This window comes from Lepisma saccharinum, chromosome 30, assembly GCF_977018435.1.
Source record: "Lepisma saccharinum chromosome 30, izLepSacc3.1, whole genome shotgun sequence".
Taxonomy (NCBI): Eukaryota; Metazoa; Arthropoda; class Insecta; order Zygentoma; family Lepismatidae; genus Lepisma; species Lepisma saccharinum.
In genome coordinates, this window is record NC_139258.1 from 38,581,627 (window position 1) to 38,599,064 (window position 17,438).

Sequence of the window (17,438 nt, forward strand, 5' to 3'; positions counted from 1 at the left end):
TCATTAACATTATATTTCTTCCTCTGATTGCATGGAGAGAACTAATGCTCTAAAATTTTACAATAACAATAAACTTTATTTTTCTGGGTAATAAAGCATATTTCACCAACTTAGCTGTATTTAAGAGCATATGAAACTTCGATGCTCAAAGACTCCTTCCTGTAAGCAGAAACTCTTAATATTTGAAAGAAAAATCTTAAGAAGAATTTATGGATCTCTGAAAGAACCTGATGGGAATTGGAGAATACAAACTAACGAAGAACTCAACAAATTAATAAGGAATGAAAACATCATAAATTTCATAAAATCATAAAGACTAAAATGGTTTGGGCACATAAATAGAATGTCTGATGAAAGATTAGTAAAAGAAATATATAAATGGAAACCACTCAGAACACGAGCCTTAGGCAGGCAAAGAAATGATGGGAACATGAAATAATCAAAGATTTGAAAGACATGAAAGTAATGAACTGGACGAAGAGCATCCAAGATAGGAAAAAGTGGAGAAATGTTGTTGAGAAGGCCAAAACTTTCAATACATGAAGTTGTAGTGGCCTCAAGAAGAAGAAGAGACTTTATCATCAGCAAACACCTCCATAATGGCATGATACACACCTCCCCAAGATGCAAATTTCAATGTGTGATCTACCTCGTATTCTCATCTCGCACTTTCACCCAGGATTTGGAAAATCAAATACCACCATTCAGTTACAGTCCAATATGTTCCAATCTGAACAAATATCAGATCAGTTTTCAATACTAAACTCAACATTGTCTTCCAAGGACTGAGAGGCACCTTAGTCCACATTAACCTGGGTGTTCATTCTCTCTTTCCCCAGTCAACACCTGCAATATAACAAACGTTGTTTTCATCACCTATCTAAGAGAGTCATTCACGTCAAACCAGAACTTTAGATTTTCCACAATAACATACCACAACCAGACTCATAGAGACCACTTGTAAGAGACAAGTGGCTGCTATTACTGTATGGAGCACTTGTAAAACAATATAGCAGACAGGCCTGTGAGCACAAACATGAAACAGCATATTATGATGAAATTATCTCTCCATAGTGTAAATGCGAGTGAAATTCACAGCCAACTTCAAGCACAGCACAGTGATGGGACTCTTATCCATAATAAACATTTGAATTGTAATAACATTGTAAAAACAGCCATACATCAGTACCTGCTGAATTGGCTAGGTGTGTACTGCAGTCATTCTCGCCAACATACAGTGAGTGGAATAACTGACCCTTGGAATTCGATCCCTAACATTTCGTCAACTTGCAGAACAGATACATCTTTCTGTCAGATGTTTGAAGACAATCACAGAAATGGCCTGGCTTCATTACTAAAGGCATTCTGTTGCTGCAAGACAATGAATGAGCACATACTGCTCACCACACAATTTGCACACTACAGGAACTTAGCAGGAAGTTACTGTCACACATCGCCTTACAGTCCTGATATTGCTCCAAGCTATTTTCACCTGTTTGCACCCTTAAGGGAGTTCCCCATAGGCCAGCATTCAGAAGTCGCAAAGAGGTGAGGCAAGCCTTCAGATCATGATCTGACATACTAAGAAATATTTCTACACTGCTGGTATGCAAGCACTAGTGAAATGCCGGGATAAGTGTATTTGTGTAGAGGAAGATTACATGGAGAACTAAAGTCTTCTATAGACGTCAAATGAGTTCCGTTATTATTAAAAATTCAAAATCACAGTTTGACTTGTACATTCAGACTATGGAAGACAGCAATTCACTCACCCAAAGGTGTATACAAAACACCTAATATCATTTACATTCTCAGCTCCATCCCATGTAATGCTTTCTGTCTTGGAGAAACTGTTACACTTCTGTGTCTTGTTATTACATGCCAGCTATTTACTTGGCTTATAATTTTCTGAGAGTCTTGTTAAATATTAAATTTGAATCGGTTTGTCAGTAATTAATTTTGACATGAAGTGGTGGGTGCCACATTGAAAAAGCATATTCTCACGCCTGGAAAGGTTCATGCAAATACATATATTTTGAAATGCATGGCAAATCTATGAGTACCATGCGAGAGACCAGGGTTAAATCCCTGGCAGGGGAAAACCAGGACTTTTTCAACCTGTTCAAGTGGCACCCACCCAGCGGGGGGTAAAGGTGGGCAGGGGCATGGTGCTGATCACATCACCCCCAGCTCGGCCGAGATCAAGAAAGTGTGGGAGCTCTAACCCCACACCCCCTATATGCCTTCATGGTATGGTGCAAAGCATATGGGAGCACTTTACTTTACTTTATGGCAAAGCTACAGAACCCTTTCTTTAATACTACTAGCTGGCAGTACTAGTGAACATATTGAGATTTTGTGGCAGTTTATTTCCATTTAATATTTACAGTGTATATGCATGATATTTCATGTTTAACCAGCTTAAATTTATCCTCAACTAGATTTAATACAAGATGAATTTGAGTGTTGATCGGAGCAGTTAATTGTTACATAAGTAACATTTTCTATTGTTGTGGATGCTAAGATTGCTATGGAAACAGCAACCCCAACTAACTGGCTCTCCAGATGATGACGAACGGGAACAACAAAATCATTCAGCTTTCTCACACTAGAGTAAAATAAGGTTAGGAGCGAAGACAACAAATTGGCTCTAATGAAGATAGCCTAGACTGCCATCGTACAAGTAGAGTGGAAGCAACAATTGATTTGTTTAAGGTTGGCTTTATTTATAAGAATTATATTTTAGCTACAATTTTTCACTTGCAAAATGAAGGTTGAGACGAGGTTCTTTATTTACCACTTCTTTTTTAATAGGACTTACAGTATGTTATATTCAGGATAATGTATGTATATGTATTATATATTATACATATTCTTATGTAAAGAAATTAAAAATAAGAAAGTAGTCACCCTGGTGACAAAGTATATTGATTTGGCAACTAGCAATCTTGCAAGCACAGATTCTGGCTTAGAGTTCCTGCTTGATGCATGGAATTCCTTTCTGGGTGTTCCTACTTCAATTTCATCTCATCACTATTCATCGTCATCACAGTGAATAACTTGAAGAGGAAGAAACATGACAGAAAATAAGAAAAATAATAAAGGGGATCTCGCCTTTTCGGGATCCCGAACAATCGGAAAATTACAAAAACGCTCGTGTTTTAATTTTTTTTCTGCAGTGTCTGAAACTTATCGTAAATTGTTAGTTTTTTATTCTAGAAATAAAAAAACAATCACTTCAGGGGAAAGTGGAGTACAGAATTCGAGATTTCCACAGTGTCGGGAAATTTTCCCCTTCCGGAACGCCAGGATTGAAAATAAATTCCTTTCTCGATTCCGTTCCGAAAAAAAAATCTATCCCGCACACTCCTAGTACAGCGCCTTGAATAACGTAGTGTGGAAAACGGCACGGTTCTGCGCTCTCTGGCTGAAAATAATCCGCTAGAGGCGCTGGTGTTGATTCCGGTGCTTGGTATTCGTCTGCTTATAATGGAAGTAGAGTGCCACACACGTAAATTTGCCGTTGCGTAGAAACGAATTTTCGTTTCGTCTCCCTCTCTCTTAGCATCATGTGTTCTACCCTGCTCGAAAACCTTCGCTATTGTTGCCACATTGTCATTCCATTCCTGGACACACTCGCGCAAACATCATTGAAAACAATTGAATAGCGCTCCAGCTAGCGGTTCCCACCGTTCGGTAGGGACGCTAATGTGGCAATATAGCACGGCGTAGTGCTTGCTTCTTTTATGCAGTGCATGTTCATTGGCTAGCTAGTAACTAGTGTTGCCAACTGTAATAATGAAGCACTATTTCTGTCACGGAAGGGGAAAAGGCAGGTAAAGTGACGGTGAGTTTTGTTGGATTGGAAGCACCATATTTTTATTTTATACTAAGTATTTGACCGGTTTGACGTTGTGTGCGTGTATTGCGTGTGTGTATGTAAAAGTGTGTGTTTGCTAATGAACGTTAAATTCCATAATGCCTCCAGTTCTGTCGAAGTTGAAATCAAAAACCTTGCATAGCCAAGCTCGGGAAATTCTAAGCAACGTGCACGAGTTCATGAAGGAGGAAGCCAGTCATGGTGTTAGCATCCCAATAAAGCATTTTGGCAAGAGAGCAGCGAACAGCAGCAACAAATTGTTCATATTTCATAATTTTGGAATTATTCAAAATAAATAAATTATGTCCAACATCATTTCAACTCTGGCTCCGGCACGTGTTCTTGTAGAAATTGCATAGAGGAGGCTGTCATTTTTGCTGCTTAATGCGATACATATTGTTTTCTGTGTTAAAATTGCCATGCTTTGATGGGTGACCAAGTTCATAGCAGGGCCGGCGGAAGGGGAGGGATAACCGTCCCATCGCCCAGAGCGGCAAAATTTGAAGAGAAAAAAAAAATAAGCCTATTGAAAACTGTGATCGAGCGAGATATTCTTTTGCGCTGAATAGTATTGAAATAGCATAAGAAGTCTCATTATTTATTTTATATTTTGATGTTTTAGTTAGGAATATATTGATTTTCAATTTTCCGTTGCTGCGTAATGACCGGGGGGGGGGGGGTCGAAATAGAGCGGCATCTGCCGCCACCTCCCAGGGAGGCAAAATGACTAGCGCTGGCCCTGGTTCATAACAAAAGAAAAATCCGCGCAGCTTATCGTCTAGTGGCAGTATATGTACTTGTTATTGTTGTGGAAGCCGGCATCCTTTGTAAATGTACAACAAAGGCAACCGACTGTCGCCGATATCAGAGAGGAAATAATAATACTGCTTCAGGAGGAGTGTTATGGTGCAATTGTAGCGGTTTAACACGTTGGCATGTTATTATCTGCCGTTGCAGTTCCATACCAGTGTATACGGGTTTTGGGAGTGAAAAGTTAGAACGCCACCAGTGCATTAATGCAATGAAAAATAATATATATATATTTTTTTATTTTGTTTGAAATCACTCAAATAAGGAATCGTATGAAGAAGTCTTCTTTGCAGCATTTTTGGTAATTTTACTTATGTGTTAGTTCATATTTTGCGAATTTTTAGTCCATATGTATGTAGCTACATACATAGTCACTTGTTAGTACATATTAATCCTAGTCCTGGTATAATGCATGACGTTTAAAACTCAACGTTAGATAGACCTGAATTCTCTAATTTTATTGTTGTACGTAACAGCTGTGCATCGGCGCACCGCAGCGATTTTTCTATCTGCTCCATTAGCAACACTGCTTCTTTAGTTCTGTCGCGCATTGCACGGCAGAATTATCTGCGCTGGACTCTAAATGGAGTTTTCGCTTCAACGTCTGATTCTTTTACATGAAGCATTTCTATGAATGTGATAATTGCTATGATATTTGGTACAGTGGTCGCGAAGATATTAACGAACATTCTAGACAGTCGACCACGTCCTGCTTTCGTCATACTTTCATTAATAATACGGGAGAAAAAATACGCGTGGAATGCTCTTGGAAACTAAATTTTTGTGTATGAATTAGGTTCATTATTATTAACATCATCATCATTTCTTTTAAAGATATACACATTGAAGCATTTGTATTTTGGATATTTACTGTCTCTTTTCATCCGCTTTAAACTAATCGCGGCGATGATGATAATGATGATTGCATGAAACGACAAGGGGAACCCCACAAAACTTTCTTAGTGCCATCGACATGAGTGTAAGGCAACTTTCAAACCAATGGGACAAGCGACATGGGATGTTCACAGTGTCACACTAGTGACACACACTTCCAGACTGTAAAATAGCATTCATTGCACATGAGGGTCCAAACAGCAAACGACACGTTCATATGGCGTATTCGCTTGCTACTTGTTACTTCGGTCGGAAAGCTCCTTAAAGGAAGGGTGCTGAGACCGAAGCACGCGCTACAGGGGGAGTTCCCAACTAAGTGACAAGCGACATGGTGCCTTCAGTCTATTAGCAAGCGTTGCTTGCGAACAACAGATAGGCGACACGATAAACAGCACATTACAACAACAGATCTAGGCGAAACGATAAGCCACACGTTTCGCTTTGTTGCTTCTGCGTCGCTCAAACTGGGCCATTTCGTCAATAGCTTGCAACATGTTGCCGTGGTTTGTTGTTCGCGCATACGCGATGCAATGAGTGTCTTGCTTTAGTGAGATTGCGCACCAAAGCGAGAAGCGGCACGCAACACTTATCGCTTGAGGATTTCACCAACCGAACGCTGGCCTGTGCTTCCCGTCATGTCGCTACGATGTGAAATGTTGCTCTTGATTGGCTCCCTTCCAAGCAACATGTGTCACTTCGGTATGAAAGTTGCCTTCGACCGAATGACCCGTGTCGCTTTGGTGTGAAATCCTCGTCTCGTTTGTCGCGTGGTAAAATCTCCTTGAGGAAACGGTGCAGTCAGCGCTTGTGTCCCTACGGTTCGAAAGGCTGCATTGATTTTCGACTGCTCGCTTTCAAGCGACACTTGTGGTTTGTCGCCTCGGTATGAAATATCTCTCAGGATACTATTTATATTCTAATAACATAGAAAAATAAACTCTAATACACAGTTTAAGACTTGACGTCCGGAATCACATTGCGATGTTTCTTCTTGTGTTACGCATGCATGCTATTTATTTATTCATTTTATTTTACATTTCTTTCCAAATTAATGCTATTTCGTGACTGCAAACCACTCCACAAATATAACTGTTTCCATCAATTCACGTACCGCCTTTCAAGACAAACAAGTATACATAATATATTCAGTGGCGTCGCGTGCGGTTCACATACGGGGTGTTCACAATAAAATTTTTATACTGAATGGAGATTTACTCCTCTCCCCTTGTAACTTCATATTCAATTGAAAAAGTAAGAATAACAGTTAAACTTATTTTCAACTATTTCCCACAAAAATCACGCTATATTTGAAATAATACAAGATTTTTCATTCAATTAATACTCTTTTAATTACACAATTTACAATTAGTAATGGCTAGTGCAAACTAAAGCCCCTATCACACGGAACTGGATTTTTATTTGGAATGCTCTAGTTGATGCTGGACTGGCTACCAGGGTTGGCATGTTTAAAACAAAAGTGTTTAAAACACTTTGTTTTAAACGTTTAAAACACACGGCTTTGTTTTTTTTACAATTGTTTTAAACGTTTAAAACAATGTGTTTTAAACATGTTTTTTATAGAAGTGTTTAAAACACATTTTGGTACTTGATATTTTATAGTCTGTGTTAATTTTTTTGTTTGGCAACCCTGTATTTTCATTGAATCTGTGTCAATTAATCCGTGCTTTACGGGTTTCACTTATCGCACACCACTTGAGCAACCTTAATGTTGTGACGTCACAGGAGAAGGCATCTTAATTTTAGGCTAAGTGCCTACGTTGTTAGGTTAGGCTAGGGTTACCAGATCGCTATAAGGGAAATGTAGGACATGCTGTCCCAAAATGTAGGACAAAATATTTTCAATAAATAATACATATGTCTATACAACATGTTAGAAAGTAATTGAAAAATGACACTTTTCAGTTTTAAAAAATGAATTCTTAAAAGCAAAATTTCAAATCTTGCAATCATACTAAACAATGCACCTCTTAGTACAAGATTTAAATAATACTTCTCAGAGGAGCCAATTTTTCTCAAAATTTCAGGTTTAGTAAAAATCAATAAGTTGCTGACCAAGGCAGTTTATTAAGATAAAAACACTTAACCCGTAACGTTTCGACCCTGTATCAGGGTCTTCCTCAGACGAAGAACTAAACTAAAATTTAGTTTAGTTCTTCGTCTGAGGAAGACCCTGATACAGGGTCGAAACGTTACGGGTTAAGTGTTTTTATCTTAATAAACTGCCTTGGTCAGCAACTTATTGGTTTTAATATGGAAACAAGGCTTAAGTATATTACAATTAGTAAAAATATATTTAGTTTATAGTGGACAGTCAAACTCTTGAAATTATAGAGACCAGTACCAAACATTTTACAGACTTTATGAAAGAAAGCTTTTCTCTTGTGAGTCTGTTGTGCTGATGGTAATGAAAGCACACTCTCAACATTTGCACTATGACCTGTAATGGCAAACAAATATTCATCAATTACCGTAATTTGAAATGGTTCCAAAAGTTTCATCTTGCATAGTTTTTAGTTCAATAACAGAGTGTCTACCAAAATAACACATCCAGGATTCTTGACATTTTCTGGACTTTTCTAGACTTTTTCCGTTTTTCTTAACGTTTATTTATTCGATCCCTACTTAGGTAAAGTTGGAAATTCGTAATTAAGAAAATAAGTATTTATTTAATGAAAACCCCTAGATGATAACTGAAGCTGTAACTATTTAAGAAGAGAATTAGATCTGCTTTATCTATTAATGCATCCTGGACTGTTTTTGGCAGACTAGCGATGCTTTGGCATCTGGATTTATTGATTGAGTTGGTGTTTTATGTCCACTTTGTGCACAGTAAGGTTAATTGGTACTGGGCCTACAGTTTCAAGTGGGATCCGAACCACTATGATTCTCCACCGGGTATTGAACCCGGGACCCTTTGGCGTCTGGACTCATCCAGTATAATCTTATGTGGGGTTTGTGTCTGTTGTCTCTATATGTTTGTGACTCTCCCTTCATCCATCTTATCTTACCACCGTTCATCCTCATTTTCGCGATTAACCAAAGGGGCAGAAAAGTGAAGTAAAATAAACTAAATCAACCAATCAGTCATTCTGATAACAAATATTCTTGACCACAAGAATAATTTATTGCCTTTTTATTGATTTCTTTACTTTTTCTTGACTTCCATTACTCTCTTGACTGGCAGGCACCCTGAATAACTTTGTTCTCTATACCCTTGCTTTACAATCAAAATATTGAATAAGAATAGGAAGCACCTTATTTCATCAATATAAACCCAAAATCAAGAAATTCCGCTTAGGCATTGAATAGTAACATCATTAGAAAGTGGTCCGAAAACTTTGTTCATTAATTGCTTCCGTTTTATCGTTTGTTTTCTAGCTGGACAAACTTTTATTTTCTTTTTGGGCAATGACTGAATCAAAATAAATTTCACTAATGAGTTTGGAAGCGCAGTCCATAGACTTGTAACTTGCATGATTTTTTTTGTTATGTATTTCCCTAATTTAATTAATATTATGTGATGCTCAAAATGTAGGACATTTACGATATTTTTCAAATTCCTCCCGGACACCGGACATAAGGCTACAATGTAGGACATGTCCGGGAAAAACAGGACGTCTGGTAACCCTAGGTTAGGCAGGCTAGCTATGTATGCACAAGGTAGCAAAACTGTTCCGCGACAAGAAAGACCCGTGCTTTACTGTAGAATTCGAAACTTCTCAGTTCTTTGTTTCGTACCGTACCGTCCTATAAATTTGAGACTGGTGGAAGCTGGAAAGTAATATCTGAATACACAATGCGTGATTTTGATCATGACGTGATTTTTTTTTCTCTTGCGATACGATTCATTGGTTTGTGTAACTGAATGAAGCGCACATGCTGTCTTTTGGTAACATAATTTTGTACTTGGAAAGATAAATTGATCTGGAGTATCTATTATGACACCGCAGGTTGTTTTCTGCTATATAAACTGTTCAGGCAGAGGGAAATATTTCACTCTGATTTTTCCACGACGAGGATAGTAATTCTATAATATTTAGTTTCTTGAAATTTAGATGAATATGAAACCTAACCTACTTCAGCAGGGGGGCTATTACCCCCAACATTTGTCCCAGCAGTAGAGGTGTGCGGGATCTCGAAAAGTTGGGATCGGGGAAAAAAATGACTTCCCGATTTTTCGGGATCCCAAGCAGTCGGGGAAATGCCAAATGGTAATTTTAAAAAGTCGTCAATTCTCGATGTTCCCTGCATTGTAAATGTCTGGAACTTATCGGAAATTGTTAGTATTTATACCAGAAGTGCAAAAACAAGCACTTTAGGCTCTGTCCGAAAGGTACGAAGTACGTACTTGAAGCATGGTTATGGCGGAAGTGACGTCACCTAGTACAGTTCGAAAGCACCAAGTACAGGAGTACGCAAGTGCATATCTCGCAGTGCAGATGGAAGCTGACTCGGTCACGTGATTTCCACACTCGATGTTGGTTTGTTTAAAATCGCGGAGGTAGAAAGACAATACTCGGAGGATGCTCGCTTGGAGTACGGTCTTGCACCTTTGGGACACAGCCTAAGATGGAAATGAAGTGTAGAATTCGAGATTTCAAGAGCTTTGGGAAATTTCGAACATATTCCGTTCCGAGAATTTCCCGACTTTGTCGTGAAATTGAGAATTTTCCCCGTACCGAATGTCGGGATTTAAAGCATTTTCCGCTCCGATCCAAAAATTTCTGCCCCGCAGTATGGTAAACCTTATCTCCAAAGGGAAATAAACTGTTCTTGTCGCCACTGTACTCATAAAAATGAGTATTTTATCTTTAACGACTTTAACTATAATTTACTGGGAAAAGGTTGACTTTCTTTTGTTTAAAACATGTTTAAAACATGTTTTTTTTAACTCATGTTTAAAACTATGTTTAAAACAAAAAAACATGTTTTAAACAAAAAAAACAGTTTGTTTTGTTCTTTTTAAAAAAAACACAAATCTTGCCAACCCTGCTGGCTACCCATTTTCTAGTTTTCGCCTCACACGGTACTTGTTATACCGTACTTGTCGATAGTCTTTCGTTTCCATAATGGCGGCCGCGCGAAATGTAAACAACGTATCACTTCACACTTTTAAAATACGATAACTATCCAACCGAGAAGAATATCGCATCGCATTAAATGGTTTTAGGTAGAGAAGAACGGCGCTGATAAAGTACGTACTTTACAACGTTTACTATACACGTATGGAAGAATATTTTAGCTTTTTCAATTGTAAACTTGCCTTTCGTGTTGTATGCACTCGGAAGCCACAGACAAAAAAAGGCTACTTTACAAACTCACAGAATATCTTCACATGGCCAAACTTTGCTCTGATTGGCTGTTCCACAGAATCTAGTCGAAGAAGTTAGTAGCAATTAGAACATGTCCTATTCCTCAAAACCAGTCAAGCAGTCAGCCAGGCGGCCATGATTACTACCCAGAAAGTTAGTTCATCGCCAACTAACTAGAAATCCAGTTCCGTGTGATAGGGGCTTAATTAGTATAACATGCAATCTCAGGCATGTACAACGCAAGACTACCATACTTCGAAATCTACTTTCTATTACACGGACCATATGTTAACCAACGACATTCATTCAGCGTTGAAAGCACGTGCATCGTTAGCGGAACAGAGGGGAGGAAGCTTTCAGTCCAGAAAAAAAAAATTGTGTATGTAAGATATTTGGGTATTATGCAGAATGCCCTCGTCCCGCTCACAATAACTCGGTTGGGAGTACTTACATCTTGTACAATGCAGAGGAATGTCTGGTGAGGGCCCATCCTTTTTACTTCCGTTCGTTCTGCTTCGTTCATTCGCGAAAATGAAGTTTCTTTCAAACTCCTAACAGTATTCATAGTGTACAAAACACAACACTACGCTACACTCACGCACGTCTGAAAGCCAATTCACATAAATTCACCCAACCCAGCCACAGGCTGAACTTCGCCCATGAATAAAGAAATTCTAATTCTAATATATATCGCGCTCTCAACAGTCGACACCACTCTAACCGCGTTTTGCCGGTTGCCGACAAAGAGCATAGGCTTTTATATAGCCCCGCAAAATGAATGGAACTTGACCTTCCCTTTGCAATTCTCCTACAGCAACAGTGTTGCGAACAATTGAAACGCAGAAGTTGCAAAATCTTCAACATGCATTAAAAGTTGCTGAACCAAATTTACAGGTGAAAAATGCAAAATATATTTTTAAAAAAGTGCTGTAAAGAATAACTTAGATAAGGTTTATTCCAACCAATAAATTAAATTTCGGGGTGTAAGGGGTGACCTTTCACGTAGTACACCCAAATGTCAACCTCACTTCCACGTTAGTACACTCTGGACTGAAGACTAAGACTAACGAGGCTCTGGCGACTGGCCTCATGGCCAGTATAATTTTGTTTGTATTGTCCTGTTCTTTTGTCCTTGTGTGTGCTGAGTGACCCTTTACAGCCTCAGCTTTTAACAGAAGTCAGAACATTTTAAGATATTTAATTATGCAGCGTTAGAGTTGTTCTTTGTAATGATAAGGGGCTGGCCTTCGTATAATGTGAAGGGAGCAAAATAGCCTAAGTGCTGACGCTCCCACAAATTTAAAATCAAAAGGTAAATTTCTCGTATGGGACAAACAGCTGAAATTTGCTAGTTCATTTAATTTGAATATTCGTACTTACGTATTCTGCATTGAGAAACATTGCTGAAGGTGGCATTTCGCTTATTTCACGGAAATAAGCTCTATTTGCGACATATTGAGTAAGTTTTCCTCGTTTCTTTTTGCCTTCGGTAACACGCAAAATGGCGGTCACAGTTTCACTACCGTACTCGGCATGCAGTGTTTCCACCCCACTGCACCCAAAAATACCTACGTAGCCCACAAACCATTGACGCATAGCCCCACAAACCATTCATACATAGCCCCACGAACCATTTCCGGTAAGGTTAGGTTAGGTAGGGTCCCTATTGGTTTCAATAGTTAAAAATTGGTTTCGAAAAAAATATGCGTAGCCCCACACACCATTCTCGCATAGCCCCACAAACCATTGACGCATAGCCCCACGAACCATTGACACATAGCCCCACGAACCATTGACACATAGCCCCACAAACCATTTGCGGAAACGTATCTTCTTGTTACAAAAACACGTGTTTGGAAACACTGACCAGGATTACGTCATCACACACAGGCTACATCCACCTGGAAGTAAATGGATGCAAGAGCTTCCGTGCATCGGTCACACATTTATATCGAAAAATATATGATTTACCGTCAAAATTCAATGAACGATGCGAGAAAACACTTCCCCGAACTTCCAGAAGTATAAAGAAACTGCATTCGGTAAGTAATTTCTCCTGTAAATTTGATGAAATCCGTTTGTCCCTTACGAGAAATTTACCAATCAAAATTAAATTTCAATGTTTTTGCGTTTATATGTAGATTGAAAAATTACTTAATTTCAAATGAGATAATTTTATGCATATTTCATTTTAACTTTCTAACTTCAAAGAAGAAAATATTATGTGTAGCAAAAATGCATCTCTAGTATTCTGAAAGTTATATTTTGTTCTTCACAATAAGCATATTCTAATAACGTAGAGAATAGTCAAAATAATTTACTAACATCAATTGATAACTGTTTTCGGTAACAGCTATTTAGGCCTAGGACTCCATACTATTCTGAGTATAGTTACCAGAAAAATGCGCGTTCAATTGATGTAAATATAGTCCGCACTTTCCTTTGTAATTTAAGTTGGTGTGAATGGCCCTTAGACGCACATGCGCAAATCATATAAACCTCGAAAGATATGTAACTCCTGCAGACTAGTTTTTAAAGAAAATTCGCTCGTCACTATTCTGTGAGCTTTAGCGCCCACTGGAATTTAAAATCCGCCAGGTTTAGCGATTTCTCACTAAAGTTTGCAGCTATGTAGCTCAGACGGTCTCGAGTCCCCCTAGACATGCCTTGTATGTGCTGCACTCTGGTGCCGTATGCAAGAAGTATTGCCGCTTGAATCGGGGCTCCCAGCACCATATGTTCGCACAGCCCAGTGAACATTTTCGCGGTTTAGTGGCCAACAGTCCCTTAGCTGTCAGTCTGATGCGACAAGCACAGCAATTGTGTTCAACGCAATCCGTGGAACACAGTGGGAGTCAGTGTTACCAACTCTCTAAAAAAAAGTTATCAGACGTGAAAGACGTCAACTCCGAGTAAATTGTGTGTATATATTCGAACATCAAAGAAGTATTTTTTCGAATAAATATGTATGTGTGTGTGTGTATGCATTTAATATGTACGTAATTTAAAACATTGACATGAGTGTTCACGTGCTCATGCGAACATTATCACGCGACGCGCCTGAATATATTCAAAAAACTAGAAAATTAGCACTGCCATCTATGTTTCTCATCCGTCTGGGGAACCAGTTTCTTGGGTCGTTTTCCACACTGGACATTTCCACTCAATTTTTTTTACAACAATTTTAAAAACTACACCCTGGAAAAATTAGCCCTGCAAGTTCTCGCGTTTCTCTGCGTCCAGTTTAAGGCAGAAACGAGACTTCCAAAGTTGGGAGGCTAGCGTTGCGCTGAAAACACGCCGCCGCCATGTTACTACGTCACTCCTTATGGAGAGCTCGTTTGTCGTCTGCTTCGAGCGTCCAGTTCCGGATGGGTAGCCCACGGTGAGAGAACACGTGCAGCAGTTTTACAAATCTTCCCCGATTTAAATAATGGAAGAAGGAGCCATAGGAGAAAGGAAAGCTATGCTTTGTAATGATCATTCTTCTATGAAATATCCGTGCTGCTCACGTGCAAGATAAATGAAAGGGTTCAGCTGCGTGTGTGTTCTCAGGCCATGCGAAAAATATTGCTTATAAAATTGGTTGCTGACCAGACACTCAAAAATATTTTTTAAACTTATATTTATCGATATTTACCGTAACCTATGTAGTGCAAAGTAGGAATTTTCACATTCTTCACTTTATTTATGAAGCTTTTCCATAAAGCAATTTCAGTGTGTGTTCCATTTCTGTTGCGCAAATTATGATCAAACATTTTTGTGCAGATAAGAGAAAATGCACTGAGAAGATTACATTAGTTGCACAGTAGATATCTATACTTAGTTTTTGTATAATTATTACAAGGAAATAATGTGTATAACCATGGGCGTATTTAAGGGGGATTCAACGGGTCCAACCCCTCTCTTTTTTTGGTTCACTAAAATTACCAGTTTCCTTGTTCTATCCGCTTGTTCATAAAAAATTCCTTCGGACTTATTTCATTCTCTTAAATTAGAGACGTACGAGTATAGGACGGGATAAGGATGGGAAGGAAATTTCGTAATTCCACACACCAGATGGGACTGCAGACCAATATCTGCAATTTCCTGATAGTTTCGGGATTTCTGAGATAAGAAACTGCATTGAGACTATCAAATCAGTTATTTTCCCCCCTCGAATCATATTAAAGAAATTTGGTTCTTAAAAACGTAGTGGCACAAGAAGAACAGAAAAGTATCAATACTTCGTGACTGCAAACACACAACTTTGTCGGGTCCAACATCCCCTCCCCCATGCTCCCCAACAAGCTTCCGGCCAGTAGTGTCCTGGATTTTCACTTACGAAATAAAGCAACCCTAATCATACCAAAAGTTGATTCATCCCTCCCCCCCGTGGACTATATATACGCCCATGTGTATAACAATATCCCATACTGAAATGGTACGATATAATTATTTTGAATTTTGTACTGCGAAAAAAGCCGCCTCATCTCGTTACCCCGAACGCATTAATTGGTTGGTTCACAACTTCACCACTAAGGATCATATCGAGACGAGACATGGCAGCCTTGGTCTCGTTCTCGTTGAGAGTTGTAAATGTCTGTCTCGCGTTTATTTGTAAATGTCTCATTGACAGTCTCGTCTCAATTTATAAACATCCGTCTCGGTTTGGGAGGGCAATTCTCGTTCTCGTCTCAAGTCTAGAAAAATATAGAATTAACAACGTATGCAGAGGCTTATCATTATAAATACAAAAACAACTTTTTCAATATTTTTTATTATTATTATTATTATTTTTTACTCCTCGTTTCGACGGTACAGCCCTCGAAAACTAAATATTATCCTGCTTATATATGCAAACCAAACCGCAGATTCAGAATTACCAGGAATGAACTGGCGTTGTAATTATTATACACAAAATTCATGATTTATCTGAGGAAGTCGCATGTTCCAGGTTTGACTCTCGACCTGGGTATGACTGTTTCCTTGTGAGTGACATTTCATTGAACTGGAAATTGTTACATGGGAAGATGTTTGCTCGAGACTTTGGGGACAGCTAGGGGGATGCTTCTATTGTTAATGCTAGTGTTGCTCACGAGACGAGGCATGTTCCGTCTCGTCTCATAAAAGGAGATGGGACAAGTGAACGTTTTCGAAATGAGATGGGACAGAAGAAAAAGTTCGTCTCTTATCATGGCAGGTTGGGTGATACTTAGATTGTGCAGTTGGTGGTAGTGTGTGTGAAGGGGGGGGATTTACTCCTGCACCCCGACTTCGAATACAGCTTGTAGTTATTCATCTTCATTGTAGCGATTAGCCAAAAGTGGGAAGAAATGTGACGTTAGAGATGATAATTAATAAATAAATTATAATAAATTAACCATGCGTTCTCATCGTTGCGGTTAAACAAAGTGACTGAAAAGCGACGTAAAAGTAGGCTAAATACAAAAATTTGCAATATATATATTAACTGAAGAAAACTGTCAGTTACTGGAGGAAATTTAAAAACTCCCCGTACCTTTTTATACCGTATCACCTCTTATATTGCAGAAATTGGCGTTTAAACCAGTGTGTTCTAAAAGTATTATCTTAAAATTTGTGGAGAAAATATTATGACGAAAATAACTGTAATTCCAGAAAAGGCATTCCTATAACATTAAGTTCTTGCCAGTCAGAACTAACCTATGTATTCGCAATGAACAAGGCTGTTCACGTGTTCAGCCATTGACTGTTACAAGGTTTGCTTCTTCACCCTAATGGGAAAACCCTCTACCGAGTGGCTGAATTATAGTAAATACTACTATACTGCTAGGGCATAATTCATCTCCAAGAAATGGAGCACAGATTTTTGCACTGGAAGTTGTAAGATACTTGTTTTACACAGTAGCAAGTGAATTTTCTGTCGCTTCCGCGGCACATGCTAAGTTGTCGGGACGAGCAGAAGCCCCGCCTGCACGCATTTCTAAGTGATGACGTCAGAGGGCCTCCTGTCTGTGAAGGGGACGTTTTCAAATCCGTGACGTAGTAGGTGAATTTCAGCGGTGTTTGAAGCCGTGTTTCTCGAGAACCGAAACAAATATCGCCGAGATATTTTGCACATCTCATGTTTGTGTCATTATCTGTAAAATGAATGAATTTAAAACGTTTTTCATGTCAAAGTGGAAATGTCCAAAGGCGCCAGTGACTCCCAGTACAAGTTGTCCTCGCGTTGTGCGATAAGAGAGAACCATCCCTTGTTGTACAACACTTTTGCTACTTTGTGTTCTGACGTCAGATGAAAAATGGCTACGTTGTTAGGTTAGGTTTCTTAGGTTTGGTTCTATTAGCATAAATACACTGCAAAGTTATTATTTATACTAAGAGAACTAAACCTAGCTAGCCTAACCTAACAACGTAGGCATTTAACTTAAAAATAGAAGCAATCTCCGGACGTCAGAACACAGGGTTGTAGAAGTGTTGTGCGATAAGGGAGACCCAGAAAAATGCCAGCTGTAATAGGAAAAAGAAGAAGAGGAAGAAAGGATGAAAATGAATGGTCT